Genomic DNA, 299 nt, shown 5'->3' with positions numbered 1-299 from the left:
TCTCCCTGTCCCCTACCGCTATCAATATCTCTCTTTCTCCCTGTCCCCTACCACTATCAATATCTCCCTTTCTCCAAGTCCTCTACCACTATCAATATCTCTCTTTCTCACTGTCCCCTACCACTATCAATATCTCTCTTTCTCCCTGTCCCCTACCACTATCAATATCTCTCTTTCTCCCTGTCCCCTACCACTATCAATATCTATCTCTCTTTCTCCCTGTCCCCTACCACTATCAATATCTCTCTCTCTTTCTCCCTGTCCTCTACCACTATCAATATCTCTCTCTCTTTCTCCCT

This window comes from Oncorhynchus clarkii, chromosome 2 (assembly GCF_045791955.1).
Source record: "Oncorhynchus clarkii lewisi isolate Uvic-CL-2024 chromosome 2, UVic_Ocla_1.0, whole genome shotgun sequence".
Lineage (NCBI taxonomy): Eukaryota > Metazoa > Chordata > Actinopteri > Salmoniformes > Salmonidae > Oncorhynchus > Oncorhynchus clarkii.
Note: the sequence above shows the minus strand (reverse complement) of the source record.